At 31.8% G+C, this 23,080-nt stretch overlaps 1 long non-coding RNA gene across 1 annotated transcript in view; it reads left to right on the top strand.

Annotated features, from left to right (window-relative positions):
• Positions 1 to 5,361: 5,361 nt before the first annotated feature.
• LOC148273677 (uncharacterized) overlaps positions 5,362 to 23,080 on the top strand; it is a 33,141-nt gene continuing 15,422 nt past the window's right edge. The window contains exon 1 of the long non-coding RNA XR_015824509.1: positions 5,362 to 6,309. This is a non-coding gene — a long non-coding RNA (uncharacterized LOC148273677). The remainder of the gene's footprint in view (positions 6,310 to 23,080) is intronic.

Below are 23,080 nucleotides of genomic sequence, written 5' to 3'. Positions count from 1 at the left end.
AAGGTAGAAAAAAATATAGGCGCGTAAATATTTTATTCATCGTTCTCCAGGGTTGCATTCCACGGAATGCATATTCAAAAAAAATGGAAGGATGTTGTTTTTTTTGTGTATAAAAAAGTTTGTTTTTGATTGTTCACAAATGGGCTGTTTATTATATCTGGCTATTAATTATATTTGTGAATTAATTCTTTTTATAAATTAAGATAATATATGAGTGAGTATTCATAAAAATCTTCACCAACAAGCCACAGAAAATGGCGGGATTTTACTAAAAAGAAGATAAGAAAATTGTCGGCCCCTTGGTGTAATGGTCAGTGCATTTGCCTACCATGCAAGAGGTCTCGGGTTCGCTTCAGTGGTGTAGTCCTAAATAAAAAAAGGACCGAAGCGCACCACAACCACCATGGTGAAGTGGGAGGGAAGTTGGGGGGGGGGACACTTGTTTAGAATTTTGCCAGTTATCGGCAGTAAATACGTTTGTTGTTATTTTGAATTGTTTGAAGAGACTTAAATAGAAATATTTTTGAAACATAATATTTGTTCCTGACTAGAGCCGGAATGCCGCTCCGCTCAGATAAAAAGTGCCAGAGCGCCGTTCCGGTGCCCTCCGGCCCGACTACACCACTGGTTTGATTCCCGACAGGGTTAATATGGAATATTCATTCAATAGGGTGTTTTCACACTAAAATATTTCATAGTCCCTGGGCTGGTACCTGAAGCGTAAGACTGATCATCTTACCTTCATGTAACAAAAAAATATCAAGATACGCTGCAATTGGCGTACTTATGCAGTGCCCTGTGCACTATTAGGTTTGGATAGGGAATAATGATGAATGATGAGAAAATTTATTTGCTTTTTTTTAACGGATTAATGCGCTAGGCCTCTATTTAGAGGCTTGTAAGTAGGTGGAAAAAGGGGATATAGGAGAAGGTTATGAAAAATACAATACAACTCCCGGAAAAATTGAGAAAAAAATAAAAATACTCAGGTACCTGCTTGAATTCAATATTTGAATACTAATTATTTTTGGATTTAGAATTCAATCATAAACAAGTAACTTGGTTTTTACTTATCAACAAAAAGTGACACTATCTTTTTTCCTTTTATCAAAACAGTTTTTCCATGTTTTTACGCACAATCGGGCTTTTGGGTTTCAAATTAAATATCAAGCTCATCGGCTGGCGGTTAAAAAACGACTTAATACGCGTTGGTTATGACTAAGCGTTTGGGCATAAGTAAGGTGCATCTATGTGTACCTATAGATCAAAAATACTCATCCACGGCTGTAATTACTTTTTCATTCGATGTCCATCTCTTCAACTCCCTGCTCTTGAATCTATGTATTAAGTTGGAACTACTGAAAAGGAAGAGTTCTCTTATATTTGCGGTTGGTATACAAAACAATAAAAAATGAGAGCATCGTCAACATCGTTTCCCTATCCATTCCAAGTGGTACATGGGGCACTGCCCTTACACTCCAATTGGGGAACTATAAACCAATATTTCTCATCTTTCCTCAGAGTGGTATGCAAAAGCGCCAAGTGTTTCACAATGATACGTACTTATCTATGCTAGATTTTCTTTTTTAGGAGTTTTGCCTGAGAGTGGATATCGAGTCAAAAACGCTTGACCCTGGTCGAACCCTGGTTCTGTTTCTATTTCACTCAGAACTTTACTATTTATCCGCCCGGACAATCATTTAGTATCTTGCGTAAACATATCATCATCATTTCCCTTTCCGCAAGTAGTGGTGTATTGGGCACTGTATTGGTACTGCAATAAGGTCATCAGTTTTAGGTCAGTCTAGAAATTCTCTTACTGGAATAAGTTATTATTTTGATTGTGATGCAATATCCCATTTTTTAATTGAATTAAGAGTTTAAATTAGAGGATTGATAATTTTATCATGATTAAAATTATATGTCAATAAATGTACAAAAATAAAAACTTTGACGTTTAACACTCATATATGTGTTTATATTTGACGTATTTTTACATATGTTTATAAATTTCAGAATATTTTAAAATATAAAATAATCATCGAACCCTTATTCGCACCTGATGGGGAAATCTTATGTGACAGGCAGGTAAGTGTTATGCTTTGAGTTCCAGTAAAATAATATTTTATGTTGACCTTGCCAGAAATCGAACCCGGAACCTCAAGCATGGTAGACCATCAACCACTACACTTTGAAGCCGCCTTTTCTCAACTCAATTTGCTTTTTTTAATGTTTCAATCTCTCTCAGTTTTCCCTCTCTCATATACACACACACACCCTCGCCCTCTAACCCTGTTTTGACATACCTTGTAACAAATTTTGGCTCTAATTGTAACACAACTAAAAAAGGATTTGTTTGTAACCCTTAATTTTTGTTTTGATTCGTTTGTTGCGTTGTATAAAATATGTGAAAAAATATAAAAAAATTAACCTGAATGTAGCCGTCAAATCAAAATGAATTATGAATGATACACATTTTATAAAGTGATAACTTTTATCAGCTGATGACAGGTTACAAGCCCTTTAAATGCCTAGACTGTAATATTTCCTACTAGTGAATGTTTTCCAACTATTAATTTTCCTCTTAAATTTATTTCAAACAAACTTTGTTTCTGTGAACTTTAATTATTTTCTTTGTGTTCCTTATTACACGCTTGTTTTCTTTATAATAATCAGTGCTGACAAGACCTGAAAATAAAGTGACAAAGGCATGTGCGAGTTGAAAGGCATTTATTTTCGAATACTTAGTTACTGAATTTTCTCGTGACTGTATATAAATGACTCAATAGCAAGTACACACAAACATTGACTCATTCACATATATGAGAACATACAAATATCGGCATTGTTTGATTCATACTTTGCAATATAGTATGACTCCGTTTATCTGAATTCCAGTCATCTGGATTGGCTAATATTCAGATCGTCATCAAAAAATAAAGAAAAAAAGAGAAATTTTCAATTTTAATTTGATTGTAAAATTAACTTTGCTTGACACGTTCAAGTAAGTTTTTTGTATGATTCCAATTCGCTGTTTTATTTTGCAAGCTGTAAAATTTGACACTCATTAATCTGGGTAGTTGAAGTTTTATTTTTTGTACTTCTTCTCCGACTTTTTTCGCTTGTTCTAGATTATTGATACCATGAACTTGGACGGGAGCCGTCCTTTTGGCAAGTGGAACACCAGCTGCCTATCCATATGTTTAGTACTAATTGGCTAATTTATAAGAAATGCGCGAATAATAACGAAATTCCAGTGCCGACCCTAATGTATGGACAATTAGTATGGAACGGAAAAAAAACAAAAATGAAAGTAGACTACGAAATGCGATATATTTAAGATAGCATATCTATGATATGTGCACAATTCAATACTACGACAAGCATAACCGGTGAAATCAAGAAAGCGGAGGTACGATGGTTTGGACATGCAGAGCTAACGGACAGCGATAGAACGGCTAAAAAGAGTTACAATGCGAATATTGAAGAATGTGGTGTAAAAAAATGACATCATTTAAGCCATAAAAATAATTTGAAATTACCAAATATCATTTTTATTTTTTATTTATTTTTTTATGATGGTAAACATCAACAGAAAATATTAAAGGAAAAATAATGAAACCCACTAAACCACGAAACCGGCTTGTCAGCAGGTTTCTTATTTTTTCTTTACTAAGAAATATTTATTTAATTATTTATTTATTATATATACGGCCTACGACTATTAAAACAGTTACATGAAGAAACATAAATGCAAGAAACTGAACAAAAAGAACATAAAAGTATGTAGCAAAGACAAACAAGGGCAAAACAATAATGGTATACAATATATTCATAAAAACAAAATATATAAGACTTCAAGCTAAACCAAGCCAATCCAACATCATCCCACACTGTTTAGTCGCGAAAAGATCTACAAAAATCAGGAAAATCTATCCCAAAGAATTCCAAGTCATGTGATGAATTGACTAATCTACAGATTCTGGACATTGGGGCACAAAAACAAAAGTTGCTCTTAGAAGATTTTATGAATAGCAGATTTCTTAGAAGATTTTATAAATAGCAGAATTCTAAGCAGATTTAAGATCTGCTTAGGAATCTTATTGAAAATTTTACGAATCGTACAATGAAGTGTTATTTGACCATACTTATATACAATCCGACAAATACTTGAAGATGGACGTGTCAAAAGTTGGAATAATCCGTTCGCTTGCGTGAAAAGATTTGTGAATGTAAAATTCCCGACTCGATCGGATTAATTTCAAGAAAATCGAGACATCAATGTAAAAAGTGTCGTGTACGTATTTATTGTAAATATTTGTAATAAAAAGACACGAATGGGATAGCGTTCTTATTTGGCCTACCTTTAGGGTAAAAGTAAACATTACGCTCCAGTTTTTTTTTTAAACTAATAAAATATAAGCCTTTGAAAAATGTTTCAAATAAACTTATTACTTATTTGTCTTCACAACCCAAACTTGATCATTAAAAAAAGTGATAATAAAATATTCAATTCGTTAAATTCGTATTCAAATATTTACAACCAAAATAAATATTGTTTAAAGATAGTAATTAAAATTCCGTGAATAGGATTTGAATTAAAATGCTAGAGCTATGTTTATTTTTTAAACAATTTTTCAGACACAATGAAACCGAGAACTAGATTTAAAATACTTTCATTTCTTTTCAAAGACTAAAAATTAAAATTTATATTAGCAGCACCAACTTTGTAGTTATCATCTTATTAAAAAAATATATAAAATAACTTAACCACTAAACTTTGTAACGATGTAATATTTAGTAATCACTGTCAAAATAAAAAAGGATAATATGTTTATGCCTTGATAAAAAAACTGGCATATCTTTGAATCTAATCGGTAGAAAAAATTAAAAGTGCGTAAAAACAAATTTGTTTTACATAAAAAAAAAAAAAAAATATTTAAAACTTTCATGTTCAAATCGTTATCTTTAAATCATCAGAATGAAGTTCACTTAAATACTCTGACTTTATGTCAGTGCCGATGTATCTAAATTTAGTCTAAATTTCAATAGGCTAAATCTGCCAGTCGAAAAGATATTAAAATAATGAAAAAGTTATAGTTGTATTTAATTTATTTATCAGTCGTTTATGAACTTTTTTTAAAGAACGGCGTTTTGAAATGTCAACATTGTTTGGTTTTTTTTACTTTTTATCCGACTACGGTAATTTTATGTCTGTATATAACAATTTTATTATTAGGTTAACGTTTTGTTCGCAATATATTTTCTCGCTTCCCCAGGTGTACGAAGGACATTACCAAATGGAGACTTTCCATTTTTAGCTGGCGGAGGAAGACGTCGGTGATTAGTACCACTGCTACCGCCGCTGCCGTGGCCAAACGGCGGGAAACATAAATATCCGCATAATATCCGCTCTAACTGGCGTGAGATATTACTGAAAAATTGTCAAAGTGCCGCTCTGCTGCGGCAGCGCGGCGCGGCGCTGGCTTCTCCGCTCGCATCTTCACTCACTAAATCTGTTGCAATCTTCCTCCAGCGCGAAGTCGGCCGCTTATTTCCGACGCGATATTCAAATGCGCTGGCAACAATTTTCTGTCACCATTCTTAAATCGGAAGGAATAAAATTACGCGATACTCCGCTCTTGGGCCGATAAGCTAGTGCGTGTATGCATAGTACAGTGTTATAATTTCGTATTTCGCCAGTGTTTCGCGACAAAGACTGGACAAGATATAATCATTTTAAAGTGTTAAATTGTTAATTTTTGTTGATTTGTCATAGTTTCATATTTTATCTTCGCATGCCTGATATTATCGACTTAACTTTTAAGAATTTGAAGATCAAATAATGTTTGATGAGCATAGTTGTCCATACTATAAATACAAGTTTTCTTTTTAGTAAACGACGAAAGTGACAAAAATGTGAGTGGATACTTATTAAAGCCATTAAGCGATTTATATTATTGAAAATAATGTTATATTTTACCAGTGTTAAAACATAAAGAAAAGCTAAATGTAAAGATTATTGAACTTTATTCTTATTCCTTTGTTTATTAAATTAAAAACATTTACGATGGCATCTGCCGGTGACGGTAAAGCAGTTCTCGTCAGAACTCCCTCCGAAGAAGCGGAAGAAAAGTTTGGAGAGCTTTCGCTATCCGACGCAGTGCGGCAGCGGTTTGAAGCTTCGCTAAACACAATTAACACCGCAACATCAACAGCTCCCGCTGATGTTCGAGTGTCGGCCGCTATGAGTCGCAGAGTAGCTAGAAGGCGTCGCGGATGGACTGTTATTGTAGGACCGGAAATTCGGTAGGCAATATATTTTTTCAGCGTGTAACACATTAATGTTTAAAAATAAGTCTATTTTATATACTGTAGACGCCATTGATAATATTCATAAAACCTGCCACGAGGTCAAATAGTCAGCGCGATTGTCTACCTTGCAAGAGGTCTAGGGCTTGGTGTCCGACATGGTCGAGATGAAATGTTTATTTTAAAGGGTGTTTTTAAACTAAAATATTTCATGGTCCTTAATCTTGCAAACTGATCATGTTACTATCATGTAGACAAAAAAAATATTAATATTCACCGCGGTTGGTGTGCCAATGTAGTGTCATATGCATTAAGCGCCCTTGAGGTGATTTTTTATAAAAATGGCGCTATATAAATCAGCCAAATATTAAGGTGTAAAAAGGGAATGATTAATGAATTTATTAAATCAGTACGTAATCGTGCTTTGTTGAATATCGTTGAAAAACATATGTAGGTACATACGTGGAAAACTGTTTAATGGGTAATCACCTTTTTTATATGAATGGAGAAGTTATTCTTTAATTTATAAAATGCCTTAGATCAAATCTAAAGCTGATTCAACATTGGGTTTAAATTGAATTTTTGTTTGTCACTTTAATATTGCATTGGAATAGGTTTGTACCGCGGGAAGGTGCAGCAATGTCATTAATTATAAGACTAGTATAATAAGTATTACAGGGACAGTTAGCAACGTAATCAAATGTACAGTAGACTACCTGCGCCATATTGCAGGTAAACTGATTAAAATTACACCTCTTTAGAATGCAATGTTATGATAAACCGGCTTGTAGGTTCTTGGTCGCATCGCAGACTCGCGGATCAGAGGTCTAAGGTTCGCGCCCCACTCATCAACAACTTGATTCCCGTCAATGACAGGCCTTAAGCTTTGTAAATGCCTAGAATTCCATATTTTGTTCTCTCAAACGTTTTCCGTCTAAACAGATCAGTTCAGTGTCGAAAAAATTGGCGTTTATTGTAAAGCATAGTATTATTATGATCTGTTTGAAAAACGGTAAAGAAGGTTAAAATATATACAAAAAAGCAAAATAAAAGTAAAATCAAGTAAAAATTAAGTACAAAAATGTTTGAGTATGTCCAAATGCTTGCAGACTGGCTGGATTTCCTCCCTATTCATATTCATTTTTTTTCAACAGAGAGGGAAAACATTTTTGAGAAGGGAAACATGGGCAGAATGGTGAATGTTACCACTAACAGGTCAACCAGCCAATAACAGGCCATAAGCCCTGTAAATGCCTAGACTTTCATATTTCCTTCTCAAAATTGTTTTCCATCTCTTTTGAAATAAATTTAAATAAAAATTAAGTACTATTAAAATAAAATTAAAGTAAAAGCAAAACATATTGGGCACTGTCTATTCTCACTAGGTATAGTAAATACCTGTTCTGAGGTAGACAGCATTTTTTATATTTATAAAATATAGCATATTCTTTTTATAGATATCTTAAGTTATCAAAATTAATACAAAATTGAAAAATATATAAAAATATAATAATCTTACATAAAATTATGAATTTAAAAAATCAAAACTGTCAAAATAAATGTTACTGAAAAAATTAATAGAATATATATGAAAATGAAAAGAAATATGTACAGAAAACAAAATACTCATTTAAAGGTATAAACTGATAGAAAGTCATAAATAAGTAAACTAACATTTAAAAATAAAAAAACAACACCCTGCCAAAAAAAAAAAAATCACACATAAACATTAATTTAATGACTGCTCCAGCCGGCTCTTTCTTATTTTTAAAATCCACTCTTTTGTTCCAATTTTAAATTTGTTTCCAGCTGAGCATAATATTACTTGTGAGAGTATATTGTATACACGGGAGCCTTTAAAAATTGGATGCCTTTAGGCAAAAGAAGTTTTCATATGGGGAATATTTCTTTTCCCTTCAGTTTTAATCTGGTACTTTTAGTATGGGTAACGACGAGCGAAGCTTTGTTTATATGAATGCCTTCTTAAATTGTCTTCATGAACATTTGTCTTACATTTAACTCATTAGCCTAGCGAAATAATGGCTCTGATTCACAGCGGAAAGGCTTTTTTTAATATTACTCTAATAATTGCCATTTGCACCTTTATTAATGGGTCAAGTATGGTGGTTGCAGTTCCACCCCAGCCCATAATTTCATATCTAATTTAACTTTGACACCTAGAAAAATAGACCATTCTTAAATCTTTGAGGCTTAGGATATTTCTCAGAGACCAAAAGTAGTAGATTCATTTCCTGAGTTTGCTAATTAGCGCTTTAATATGAGCCTTTTTTTTAGTATTTGTGAAACTTGATTCCCATTTTTAAATCCAGTTACTCCCGACTAGTCAAAAAAATAAAATTTTCGTTAAATTTATTCGTAATGTGTCAATGTTGAAAATGGGGATTATTTAATAAATCATGTAATTTTTTTTTTTGTTTTTTTACAATAAACATAATAATAAATCAGAGTATACAAAAAAAGAAGCATCATTACATAGCAATGAAATACATATTAATAGAAAAATAGTAAACAAAAATCCCACAAAGGCATGGACTGTTCGTGGGTATACAAGAAAATGTAAATGAATTTTTGCTCTTATAATAAATAATGGACAGTTTTAATTTTTTTTGTGTAACATAAGAAAGAAAAAATAAAATATCCTGTTAAAGATAATATGGTATTCTTTTTTTATAGTAATTAAAGAAGGAAATAAAAAATATTTTTAAAAAACACAAAAATATTCCTTATTATTAAAGGGCAACAAAATAAATCATAGAAAAAAAGAGTTTGAATCTTTAGTTTGAATACAGGATAGGGCATGTTTTTTAAAAGAAGTAAAATTTTGAAATTTTGGAATCAATGAAATATTATCGGTAAAAAAAAAATTAAAAATTTTTGGGCCTATTTATCTGTTATAGTGGTCCTTGTGATGTAATATCTAAGACGTTTGCCTCACACTCAGGGTTTTCTGGTTTGATTTCTGGCTTAACCCACTGTAAATAAAACACAAATTTTTATCAAGTTGGGTTTTTTGTATTGTTACTACTACTATTACTATTTTTAATTTTGTCTGACTACTTTTTTGATTCCGAGGAGTTTTATTATTTAAATGTTATATTTCTATTCTATCTCCAAAATTGAATGAATCGTTACATGTTAAAATATATTCAACAAATTCCGAAAAATTGTTATTATTGACACATCTCGTGTAGTCTCTTAATCTAGTTTTGAATGACCGTGATGTTTCCCTATTTAAAATGCTCTACAATCGTGGCAAGTTAGTTTGTATACCCCTGATTTTTCTAATTTGTTTTTTTTTTCTTTGTGTTTTTAATCAAATTTCCTACATTATTATTTGTGTAGAATGCCGGTCTTACGTCGATGAGCAAATCTTTTAAAATTTGGTTGCTTAACTTGTCAACGTACAAAAATCTCCTCCAACGTTAATTATAATGAAAATCTATGTTATTTGAACATTAATATTTACTTTGAACGTTTTGTTTTTGTTTTTTGCTTAAAATATTATCTACTATATTTGGGTTATACCCATCATTAAAAGAAATTATCTCGATCGTGTTAAGTTCTACCAGAAAATTATTTTTTGACATTGGGATATTAAATAAACGGTGAATCATATGAGTGGAACGTGGAATGTTTATGTGAGGTTTGATGGTTGGAGGAATTATAAATTATTATATCAGAAGAGATTACATATTATATGAAGAGGGCAACGTGAGTTGCTAACTAACTAACTGAAACTAGTTGGTTGTGATAATTAATAAGCGGTCCATAAAACAAAGTAATTTTATTTATTCCTTTAAAACATAACAATAAACTACAAAGTTAGTGCTACAATCATCCAAAATAAAACTTTATGAACTGTAATAGGCATGCAATACCACAACGGTAGTATTTTAGGGATGAGACGACTGGCTTCCGAAATGTTATTGTAAAAACCAAGAGTATGATATAAAATCTATATAATGCTAGCGGACCCGTCTCTGCCCGAACGTTGACTTGCCTGCTATTAGCTAGTTCAGCAAACGCAAAATCTCGAAAAATTCGAATTTTCTATGAAGCTAAACAACATTCGACATTGAGATCGCAGCGCCACTTACCGGGTTGTAAATCTAAACTATCCAGGGACTCCCTCAAACACACAAAAAAATTGCATCTAAATCGGTCCAGCCGTTTAGGAGAGTTTAGTTTATACACGCAAACAGAAGAATTATATATTTAATCATATTAAATTTCGTAGAAATAAACCCACATAAATAGCACCGTTAATAAGACGATGTGTCTGTTATTGCATTTATTGTTTTTCTTGCATTTGAACGCAACTCTTTAGTATTTCTGCGCTTTGTTCTTTTGCTGCTATCCATAAAGTTTATTTACCGATCTTCCACCAATATCTAAACATTTATTTCCGTTGCAATTATATAAAAAGCCATGAAAGTGGCAAGCCAGTCTCTGTTTTTCTTGATAAAGCGTTCATAAGTATTTTTTGCGTTAATCAATTTAGATTTGATTAGATTTTTCTTATGTCTTGTACTGGAAATTCTGTAAAAAGTCTGTCCGTAGAGTATTAGTAGGGCTTTTTGTTGGCTACTCTTAGTAAGGCTTTTTGTGCTTTATTAATCTAACAATCATAGTCTTCAAATAAGGGAAAAATAAAAATAGACAAAACTTAATTTACATCAAATACTTAGTTGCTTACCTTCAGCTTGAGAATTCATTAAAAAAACTACCAAATTTAGCCACAAAACAATATAGTTACTATTACAGAAATAACATTTCACAGTCAACAAATTCACAAGCAAAGCTGTCTACCAAGAAGTCAAACTTTAAACTGATAAATATCTCAGTTTGTATGCTAGAGAAATTGCACACAAGTCACCCATAGGTAGGTATATTATCAGATCTCATAAATATTAACCACCTACTAATGATAAATTTACAATCTAGGGTTTTGACCAGGTTTTCAACATTTTTCGCCTAAATATGTACGTCCTGGATATCCACTGCTTGAGTGTTTGTCGGCAGTTTATGTCAGAAATAAGGGACGTGAACCTGACTTGAGAGGACGCGCATGAGCTAGCAGCCAATAGAGATGCATAGAGTCTATTTGTGGACACCATGTACTCAACTAAGGGGCAGACATAGAATAATGATGATAGTTAACCGTGGTGACATGAATGATTGATCATTGATAATTGATCATTTTAATTTTAAGCATCAGTAATTGAATATGCAGCTTGAAACATCGCTGGTGTAAATTAATATTGTATTATATTATCATGACTGATTGAGAACTCACTAATTGGAAATGCACTTCTCAACTCTCCGATCCCTCAAATACCACATCAGAAGGGGATCGCAATAATTACATAATGATGACCTTGTCTATAAAACTAGCGTCATTATATGCTAGTTGAAAGAGTATTTTTTTTACTATTTTTTAGGTACAGCTCGATTAGCTAGGATATGTTGAAAACAAACAACTTCATAGTTTTTAATAATTTAGAATAAGAATACTGAATTCAATTTTTTTTATGTATTTTAAAAAAAAATCCAGCTTTGGTAATTTTTTTAAATTTTATTAAATGAAAAGTTACTTCGCTAAATGTAACAAAAGATATACAACTGTAGTTACCTTAATAAACTAACTAACTAACTAACTAACCATCACGCCATTTCCCCGGAGGGGTAGGCAGAGAGGATAGAACGCCACACCACTCTGTCCTGGCACACTTCCTTTGCTTCCTTCACATTCATACATCTTCTCATGCACGCACGTCGATTATTCCGACTTTTCACATGACCACTTTCAAGAATTTGTTGTACTTTATCATGCCATGTCTTTCTCGGCCTTCCTCGACTTCTACAACCAGACACATTCGCATCATAAATCTTTTTAGCCGTTCTTTCATCATTCATTCGCTCCACATGACCGAACCATCGCAAAAGACCTTTCTTAATTTTGTCGATAATGCTTAACTCAGCCTTGCATTCTGCTCTAATTTCGACATTAGGGCACCTATCATACATTGTTTTTCCGCACATTCGCCTGAAGGATCACATTTCAACAGCATTCAGTCTACTTTCGTCCCTTTTTTTCCAACTCCATGCTTCGCTTCCATACATTAGGGTTGGTACCAGAACTCCATTATGAACTGCTAATTTAGCCTCTTGCGATAGACACTTATTTGCTACGACAGACTTTAAGGCACCATTAACTCTGTTACCGGCACTAACCCTCCTTATAAATTATTTTATTAATGTCGATTTGTTACTAAAACGATCTGATTTGGTAGATGAATTTACATATTATATTACGACGGTTATCATTTAGCATGTTAGCTTTAATACTCAGCGTACCTGAAAAATACTTTATATTATTTAAGTTAACTAATGTTGTATTAAATACGTCTGTTATAATATATAAATGAATTTATTTTTGACGTTATATGTTATGAAAGTGATGGAAGAACATTTTTCAGGGGGAATATCGAAGAATTGGCATTTATAAGGCTTATCCCTGTAATTGGCTCACTTTCCACATTGTGAAATATTCTTCAATTTGCTTATGAACATCCGTATTTACTCAACTCGTATATCTGTTGACTTTTCCGAAGTAAGGGGTGAATTCTTTATTGATGTCAGTGAGATTCATTTATCGGGAAATATTTGTCAAACCTTATACTTCCCTAGGGGGTGAAATCCAAACTTTGTCAAATAAGGCATACTCAAAATGTTATTAAATTATTTTTTATACAAAATAAGATTATTTAACGCAACAAAAAACAATTTCAATGTTTTTAATTTTTTTAAATTTACAATTATTATAATTTTATAAAGTTTTTTCAAAAACACATAAAAAAAATACCTTCCTGTTTTCTAGTACAGCATCGTTAGAAATGTACATATTTATTCATAAACTACTGAGTAACACTCATTTGTTTCACAAAGAACATAATACGACTCTTTGTAAACGACCCGTAAATAGATTGAGAACATCGGTGAGTCGGACGAAAGATTTTCAACTTGAGTCACCTTCAATACCAACTTAATTCACATTACGTTTATAAGCGAGTGTTATAATTTAATGTTGAGACTCAAGTCATAACATACAAACATGTTATATTTTTAAATTATAAATTTCTTCAACATGAATTTTACGGAACGAGCCAATTTGAATTATCATTATTTCATATTGCGTATTTTATAAAACCAACACAATGGACCTGAAATCGGATCAAAAGGCAAAAGCGCGTGATTTTGTTCTTCATTTTCTATAAATCATGCGTGTATACAGATTAGAAATAGCATGTCTAAAGGTTTGCTCATCTTTTTAAAATATTTTAAAGTAATTTTTATAAGCTGGTACTTGCGTCAAATTATACAATAAAACTGACCTACAAATAAAATTACTACAAATCTAACTAAACTGGTTTGATGTTGTAGATAATCTGGTTAGAAATATAAATAATTAATACAAGTAAGAAACGAAATCTTAAAACAAAAATATATAAATAAGAAAAACGCAGTGTCAGAAAGAAGACGTACCTTCTGGCTAAAAAAACTTATCAGAGTTGTTCCAGTGTAGCTCCAAATCCATATTCAAAGTGGCGGTGGACAAAATAAAAATGACTATTATATCTCCATGAGTGGCACCGGTGGAAGAAGAATTTTTAGTGGGAGGAATCAGTAATAATGTTCCAAATATTCTCAGAGGAATTTCACATACTCACTACCTGCTTAGCTTTGTGGGTAAAGCCGAAGTAAATAGAAGGAATGTTCCTTATTCGTATTTCTGGAATACGCTGATATGTTTTCGTGCAATATGTGAAATGCATCTTAATTGTCATAGTGAGTTCTCTCCTTTGACCCATTATAGGACACTTAGAATAATGTGGTACAAACGTACATATATCTTTTAAATTGAGGTTCATATTTTCAATTATTTTGTATTAATGATAACTCTTATTTCACAAGAGTATCGTAATAATTTATGTGAATCTTTAAGGACAACCACGGGAGTCACACTGAACAAAATGTTTGGGAAACAAGATTTAGTGATTGTGCGATTTCCAAAACATGATAACTTTGGAACCAAATGAGATGATTTTAATCTTTAAAGAACTTTCAACGTAAAATAATGATTATTTTCAAAAAAATAGAACATATTCAAATAACGTATCTGGGACTACAGATGTTTTTTGCATAAAAAAAAGTGAACTTTTATTTAAACTTAAAAAAGCACTTTAATGACAAAAAAGGACGGAAGAGGAAGAAAAGGGTGTTTTATTTACGTATAAAATAGCTAATTTCTTCTTTTTCACTTCAAAATGACATAAAGTCGAGACCCGTATCGTCCCTTATAGGAACGGATATAATATCGTGTATTCTACCTTATACATATTTCCAGTATGCATTACGTGATGGGGCAAACAACCCGTAAAGTAATGCAGACTACAATTGTCAAATAAATAATTTACGTTCACTATTAGGTCAGTCTACCACTTAAATGCAATACGTTTATTATCTTAAAAAATAACATATTTTATTAGGTTTGTAAAACGTTAATCAAAGGGTGAATCTGCTGAAATCGTCATAAAACTTATTAATTATTCATCACTGTCAAAGCATTTCTAAGGGATAACTTTAATAAGGAATTATAACAGCTTACCAACCACATACCGCACACCGCATCTGAGGACATATGATAAGTTAAGTCTTCTTGACGATACCCACATACACGGAATAAAAGCTCTTTGTTAAACGAGAAAAGCTGCCCTAAAAAGCTATGTGTAGTCTGATCCATAGCATAATATAATCCAGAAGCACATAAAATGCACTTCATCGGATTGTGGAAAAGAGGGAAATGCATTTTTCGATAGCTGGAATCAAATTGATTGGACATGATCAATTCGCCAAAATGATTACAAAACCTTTTGAAAGCCTTGAAATTCTTCTTGGAATTGGAACGGACTAAAAACAAAAGAAATGCTTCAGTACATTACAGTAGGTGTTTCGTCAAAAGTTTATAGCCTCTTGTTTAACTTGTGTAAACTGTTTCTGGATTCTTCGTGCCATGTCTCACAACCGAGCTGGAATTTTACTTCTGTAATATTTGCTCCGTAAATACATTTCAGAACTCGATACGTTCGTTTCTAATCACGGAAACTATTCAAAATTCCCCCTTTTCATAAAATGCAAATCATTTTTCTCATTAATAAATGAAGTTTGTAAATCAAAAGATGAAAACATATATTTTAGAAAAACGAAATACGTTTAAGCAAATGGGGATGTGATATCAATAGTAGGTACTTAATTTAATCGTATTATTTTCTTGTATTTTTATCACTACATTTTGACTTTATTTAAACCCCTTAGAAGCGCTTAGACTGGGAAGATTTCACTGCTGGATTATTAATAAGATTCAAAAACGTTTTTAATACCGTTAATCACAGAATGTTTATTGGAAAACTTGAATTTATAAATATGTTTATTTATGTTTACATAAATGGCATAAATTGCCTATTACATATTTTAAACATAAATATAAAACAATAATAAATACAAAGCAAAAAATGATAAAACGGCATAGTTTTAACAATAATAACAAGTACGTAAAAACAGATAAGCAACCTAACGAAATAAATATGAAAAAGCAAAAAAGGAAAACAGTTTTAAATGTAAAGAAAAGTTTAAGAATTATATTTATATTTTTTTAGGTGTATTTATTTTATTTGTTTTAGTTATTTTATTTTTATTTATTTATTTTATTTTATTTTTTTTTATTTATTTTACTTATTTTATTTATTTTATTCATATATTCTATCTAGAAAAAAAGGTATTTGTAATAATTAATTAAATTACAAAGAATACAATGCAAAAAGGATAATCAGAAATATTTTTTAAAATATAAATTATACAAACTAAGAATCACACATAATCAAATATACAAAATAATGGTATCATTCAAATCAACAAAATAATAGTAAAATAGTAGTTTATAAAAACAAAATAAGAGTATCATTAAAATGAACAGAAAAAGAATATATATATATATATAAGAACACAATTGAAATGATAATTGAGATATGTTTTCTAGTTTTCTTCTTTTGTATACTACCTACCCACAGACTTCCTAAAACAACTCTCCATATAATATTTGACTCATCACATATTAACCTTAAGCTTATTTTCAAAAAAGATCTGCATAATCATAAAAGACGTTCTCGTTTTAATGTATCAGTCAGTCTTATGAACCAAATTGGTTATTCCAAATTTCCAAAATGGAATAATGATTTTCATAACATTGCTTACCCACAGTTTAACCCATTGCATCCTTATCTCAAAAACCCAGGCCCTCATAAACATCGATCATTTATATCGAAATGATATTTTTTAAAAAAGCAATATTTCTAGTAGGGATTTGCCTTCATATTATTGTTTGGTTAGTTTATTATTTCTTCTCGTGATATTACTCTTAATTTTATTGTAGTTTATATGATATCTTATTTATATATATATATTTGGATAATTTATATACCCCCATTTTTATGGAAATCACCTCAAAGGTGTGTATGTATATAGATTATTTTTTTTAGGTAAATAAACAATATGTACACAAATATTGCCAATTTCTTTGTATATTTGTGTAAGACACTCATGCACACACCAAAAAAAATGTAAACATTTAATACAATAATTTAAATGTAAAAAAAAACGAAATGAAAAAATATGTATGTAATAATAAAGTTAAATATCTGTTTCTCTCAAAATTTCTATAGTTTTTGACCTAAATTTACTTACATTGTCACAAAAAATATCAGCCTCGGTAAATATATTGTTATATTAGTCGCATATTCTAGGTTTTGTAGATTGTTTAAAATAGTTTGTTGACGCGTTTTCTGTGTAACAAAAGTAATGAAAAAAAAAACCCAAAAATGTAGTTTTCATTTTGAGTAAACTACGAATTTCTTGTTTAAATTCTTCAGAAAAATATTCATCACTTTTAAAAAACCTTAGATAATTTTACTTTTGATGAGTTTGTTCATATTATACACAAGTGATAGTCACCAACCTCCAATACGAGTGTCACGAGAAGAAATATATATATTTTCGATCAATTTCCAGTCTTTCTGCGTTATTTTTATATATTGACATATATTAAAACTACTTTCATAATATGTTTCGAATAAACTTAGAATTAGGTCATTTAATTAAGCAAACTAAAATCACAAATTTAAAAAACGATTTTGATCTGATTAATTAGAGCAAATCGTTTCAAAATTAATTTTCACAGTCGGTGACGAAAAGCATTTTTTTGGCATCAGTCATCACACAAAAAACGTTGAATGGTATCATATTGAGTAGGTACATGCATGAAATAATTGGTATTCACAAATTAATGTTGCGGAGATAATAATGATGAATCACGGTGATCAAAAATATTAATTGGAGTAAGACTTCTATTTAATGGTTTTGAAATAAATTATTTTTAAAGAATAAGCTGAAACACATTAAATTGTGCCAGGCCTCACTATAAGAGACAGGTGCTTTCATATAAATTCTTGTCACCGTTCCAAGTCTCCTAGCCGGTTATTTTGGCATCGCTCGCTGTTTCCTTACTCCACGGTACAACTGCGAGTACCATCGATTTTCTTTGCTGACCTTCCGCCCGCTTCCCTGGTGGGAAATTTGAACACTTTTGAATATAAGCAGGTGTAGCATGTAATCCGTTACAATTCCGTTACAATGCATCTTACCAAAAATATATTTCTCCAAAAATATTTTTTTTTAAATAGAAAAGGAAGAACTAAAAAACGTACAAGTAAAATTTAAGAATAAAAGGTTTTATGGATAGAAAAGAAACAAAATATTTTTCTAAGAAAAATAAGACACATTTAACAATTTTTTTTACAAACTCTAGGTTCAAACATTTTCTATGTTAAATAACATAACAAAACGGTTGTGAATATTTGTGTATAACTACCAACCGACTTTCTGTCGGGACACTAATTAAACTAACATGCAAATCCCACTACCCCCCATAGTTACAGAAAAATATAAAATCCAACATGCCGATAATAGTGGAATTTGAACGATAAATAGAACTTTTCAAAACCGGTAGACATAGAAATGTCGGAGAGTGTTTTATTTTACAAATATTTACTAGCATTTATTTTAACAAAATTTTATTTTTGTCCATTATATTGTACTCTCCACTTTAAAAAATCACCATGTTATTCCGATTTTCCTCTTTGAATAAAATACTTACTGTTGATTTAACCATTCTGATTTATTTAATTAGTTTTAATTTTTACATTTTTGCAGTTGTCGGAAGATATTTACGTAATATTTATTTGTGTATCAAACGCACAAATAGGTTTTGCGGTCGCGTTTAGGAAAATATTGAATTCGCGAAATCCTTCCGGTTCAATGACACCCCGATTTCAGTTTACCCCAGCACATACTACGTATACGAGTATATATATACATCAACCCTGCAGTGGTTGCGCGGGGTTCATGTGTCACACACTACCATAAAACAAAGAATGTCTCAAAATCAATGTTAGGGTTAAACATGGAACTCATGTACTTAAAAAAGAATATCCGTGTTCCTCGCTCATGGTGGGTCGTGTTCTGGAAACGTTTGAAGGTGTCAGGAGGATTTTTTGAAGTCCGCGGTGTACATATGTAGCCCACGCTGATGTTACTGAAGAAATAAGTATGAAAGAAATAAGAAGTGCTGCCAAATACATGTACATGAAGAAAGAAAAGCGCAAGGTTTTGATAATGTCGCTAGAGTTTATAAAGGTAAGCAGTGAAATAAAGTTTGTATGGCTGCACATTACTGTACAAGCTTTTAAGTCGGTGTTTAGGGGAATAATACACTTCTCTGGATTGGAAAAGGGCTGTTGTTGTGCCTCTATACAAGGGCAAAGGCTCAAAGGTTAAATACGAAAATTAAAGAGCAATCAGCCTTTTGAGCGCTGTTGGCAAAATGTATGGAAGCATTCTAATTAAGAGAGTAAAAGAAGTTACTCAGGATTGAGAGTGGGAAAAAAATGTATTTTGCTCAACTATTTCATTTTAGCATCACGATCGAATTGGGTATTATATGTATCCCTCGTGATCACGCGCGTCACACATTAAGGCTATACTACTGTAGGGTTAAAATGTTCATTTGTAGGTAGGTTAAATCATCATTCGCATATGCTAACTCCTTTAACTAATATAATTTTTCACTGTAAAATAAAATTAATATAAAGAAAGAAAAACTAATAACCTATGTTAATGAATGTATGATGAGTAAATGAGGTAAGAAAAAAAAATGTAAAACAATTGTTCTCGTGGTGTAGTAGTCAGCGCGTTTTCCTACCACGCAAGAGGTCTCGGGTTAGATTCCTGATACGGTTGACATGAAATATTTATTTGAAAACGTGTTTTTACACTAGAATATATCATAGTCCCTGGACTGACACCTGCAGTGTAAGACAATCATCTTGCCTTCATGTAACAAAATGATCAAGATACGCTGCGGCTGGTGAAACAATGCAGTACCCTTTGCACCATTAGGTTCGGAAAGGGAAATTATAATGTTGATGACGATAGTAAATCGACGTAATTAATAACGTGCCATGAATGAATATTAAAGAGTTGTAATTAATTGACTGTTTAAACCTTCCTTATTCTATGTCCATTTTCAAAGTGGAGCATGTGATGTCCACGAAATCTCTCCAGGCCTTTCAGCCTGTGGCTAACTCCCGCGCGTCCTCCCAAGTCAAGTTAGTTTCCCGTATTTCAACCGTGGACGCTCAGAACTGCGAGAGCATAATGCCATGGCAAGCGCGGTCAAAGCTTTCGGGATGCATCCGTAATATATGGCCCAGCCAGCCGCATCGCTTTCGCTCGATGACGGTTGTCACCGAAGGTTGCTGCATCCTTTCTCTTTTTGTATTATAACAACCACGAAATATAATTGCATTCCTTATGTAATTATTATTCTTTATAGGCAGACAGCCTTTGCTGGTGCACCTGTATCTCGTGTACCGCTTTTTGTCTACGTTCTTACTCCTTCAAAAAAGCATGCTAACGGTTTTTGAACTGGTTGACCAAAATGCTATGGACAACTAGGCTTGGCAATTTATATCATCAATATTTTTTTTTGATCCCCTCCTTTTAGTTTACAATCTCCTTACTTCATTTCACTTCCTATGCATCGCTTAACTGACCATGTTATTCCGTTTTTTTTTTGCGTTTTTACGTGTATAAGAACTATCTGCTCACTAAAAACACAACTTTAAAATGTGGAAATACAAACCTTAGGCCCCATTACACCAGTCTGATTTTGATTGGTCGGAAGATATTACTTATAGCAATGAGTCTCCCAACGTTCAAAAAGAATTTTTGTTTTAAAGTGCAAATATATGAAACTTGTTCATTTGTTATAGCCTGTAAAAACAAGTAAATATGCACATAGTACTTGCACTTTGTGGAAGCATTTTCCTCGATAGTTCCGTAAAGGTATTGTGTGTGTTGCGTCGTAGCGGAAAACGTTAAATCACAAGACGTGCATGTAATTAGCATTTCAATGTTTGTATTATGCTAGTGTTTTGAATAGAAGTGCACTAAATATAAGTATTTATACGTGTTTGTACTATGATAGCTAACAGGCTTTTTTCATATTTTGGTTTTAATTTATTTTATTAACATAAACGGCAAATCTGCCTTTAAAAAAAAATTATAATACTAAAATATTTGGCTTACTATTTAAAAAAAAAAAAAAACATTAATTTCCCTTTACCCAAGATTTATAAAAAAATGAAACAACATTTAAAAAAAAAAAATTACCTAAATATTATACAACATATTCAGTAGAAAGTTTAAACAATTTAACAAGAGGCAAATGAAAAAACAAATTAAATAATACAATATTTTAAAGTAATATAACAAGAAAATTGTAGATATTGTTTTATACAGCTGGGCAAAGTGAAAAAAAAATGTGTATATTATGAAATGTATAAATAAATAAATATAATTACCATTCACCATCTTTAAAAAATTTCAAAAGGTTTGTTCTATGGGAACAATACCCTACATTAAATATATCCGATACGTGGGAATAACTATTGCCGAGTTCATGAAGTCTGTTTAGTACGGCATTACAAGTATACACTGTCCGTGAATTGTTGCTACAAAACGGTGGCACTTGTCTAGGTATTCTTTCAGGCATCCTGAAGTTGATGAGAGATAACATTTCAGGGCAATTTCATATTGAATTTACAGTTTTGAATACATTTAAAAGGTCTATAATTTTTCTTCTATCATTAAGTTTTAGAAAATTTAATGTTTTTAGTAAAAAATCGTAATTTGAAAATTCATGACTGATTCTTATTTTATAATTTGTATTCATGAGTTTTCTTAAATAAATGCTTATACCGTGTGTCCCGTGTAGTTATCGTAGTTTTTTTTTAATGTTTGGATTGAGAACTCGCTGTTACACAATATCATCATAATTTCACGTCCACTTCCTAGTTCGAGCATTATAGTGTCCATAAATAGTATCCAGGTCTCTCTTCCTCATCAGGTTTGCGGGACATCGAGATCCTGAAGCTATGTAAAGTACGCGAGCATGAGCATTATAGGCAAGGCTCTTAATTGGCATTCGCAGTATATGGCCTGGCTGACGGTATTGCCTCTGCTCCACGACATTTGTCACCAGAGATTTCTACGTCCGTTTTCTTATCTTTTCGTTCCTTTAAAGTTAAGCTACCGCACACATGACATTTTTCTAGGACACCTATTCTTAGAACTTAATAGTTTGCTACTTTAAGCTCTAATAAGGTGCAATTTTTATCCGAATCCGAAACAGACGTATTTAAATAAGCTAAAAGTCACATCAAAACGTCCAAAATCAGACGTTTTTATCGTTTAACCTTACAAGTTGATTAAAATAACTTTTAATAAAAAAAACAATGAAACAAAAGGCATGACTTTAACGTAACAACTCAAAACACTCAACGGTCTAAAGTCCAAACAAATTAAAGATTACAGATCATGCGGCCGAGTCACGAGTCATAAGATGCATCCGAGTACAGCCGAACGTTATTCGACGTGTACCGTTCACAGGATTTGGATGAGCCGAAGTTTTGGACAATTTTCGGCCAAAACCGAAACCGTGACACAAACTTTTTTTATTAGTAGAAACTGGCTGAAACCGAATCCAAATCTTCAGTCGGTCACTCTTTAAAATGTTTAGGTTCTATTATTCCATCGTATTTTATTACTGACATCATATTATTGTTAAAATTGACCGTCATTTAAACAGTCTGGCAAAACTACAACTTTATTTTAATTTAATTATAAGCATTACAGTTATGTATATATAAAACAGTTGTACATGAGTTTCATGTGTTTTTAAGCAAAATAACGTTTAGTTACATCGAGATATTAAAACTTGACATACATTTTAATATCTTGTCGTCATGTAATTGTTTATTGGATTTCAGAAATATAAATGTATCATATCACTCTGATTAGATAGCGTGATTCGTATGCAACTAGGCACTTGTGCTTTTACCGAATAAGCCATTTTAGTGCTTCGCTAACATTGAAAACATTAATCACAAACGTTTAGGTCATATTTCATGTCAAAATGTCAGCCTCGTTTCAGTACCTTTTTCAGTATTTGGCAGTTATATTTTTAAGGGATTGATATGTTCGGAGAAACATGACAGCAAAATTCGGTCCACTG

The sequence above is a fragment of the Micrasema longulum genome, unplaced genomic scaffold (assembly GCF_059751315.1).
Source record: "Micrasema longulum isolate JH-2025_06_02 unplaced genomic scaffold, ASM5975131v1 h1tg001875l, whole genome shotgun sequence".
Classification (NCBI taxonomy): domain Eukaryota; kingdom Metazoa; phylum Arthropoda; class Insecta; order Trichoptera; family Brachycentridae; genus Micrasema; species Micrasema longulum.
Note: the sequence above shows the minus strand (reverse complement) of the source record. Positions and strands in the feature narration are given on the sequence as shown.